Source organism: Apis dorsata, unplaced genomic scaffold (assembly GCF_000469605.1).
Source record: "Apis dorsata unplaced genomic scaffold, Apis dorsata 1.3 scaffold_144, whole genome shotgun sequence".
Lineage (NCBI taxonomy): Eukaryota > Metazoa > Arthropoda > Insecta > Hymenoptera > Apidae > Apis > Apis dorsata.
Window position 1 is genome coordinate 80136 of NW_006263435.1, and position 582 is coordinate 80717.

Genomic DNA, 582 nt, shown 5'->3' on the forward strand with positions numbered 1-582 from the left:
GAAATAGGATCTAAACGAGGATATTCACAATGAATTATCTCATTAGNNNAAATAAAAATTTTTTCGCTTCCACAATGAATTTCGTTCATCCTCCTTGAAACTTTACTTATTCACGATCCATAAATAGCAATATCCTCATCGCTTACTTAACCACTCTCGATCAACCGCACTGTTACAAAAATTAATTTTAACGTGCACCAAGATTTAGATCGCCTTTATCCTCATCCTCCGGTACGGAAAAAAACATTTTATCCAAGAAAACCAATCTATATCACCGAACGTGTTCAACAAATATAAAATCTTTCTTATAATTATATATACATGTACAATTTTCACGTGAATGATACAAAACTGGAGGCCCATATCTATCTATCCCGTTTCAAAAATAAACTGGACGCAGCGAAATGCGACTCGAATGGACGGACGACACACGATTCTCGCGTAATCCGGCAATTTCGAGCAATCGCGTGATTCCGAAAAGAGTCGTTGACCGTCTGGGGCTTGGGTGTCGCGGGAGAACGAGATAAAGAAGGCTGGAAACAAAGAGGGAACGGGCGGCGGGGGAGGGGGGAGGAGGACGAG

At 41.1% G+C, this 582-nt stretch overlaps 1 protein-coding gene across 5 annotated transcripts in view; it reads right to left on the reverse strand.

Moving 5' to 3' along the window:
• Window positions 1-582, reverse strand: part of LOC102677203 (GATA-binding factor C-like) — a 53413-nt gene that overhangs the window by 3138 nt on the left and 49693 nt on the right. The gene's annotated exons all lie outside the window — the stretch shown is intronic.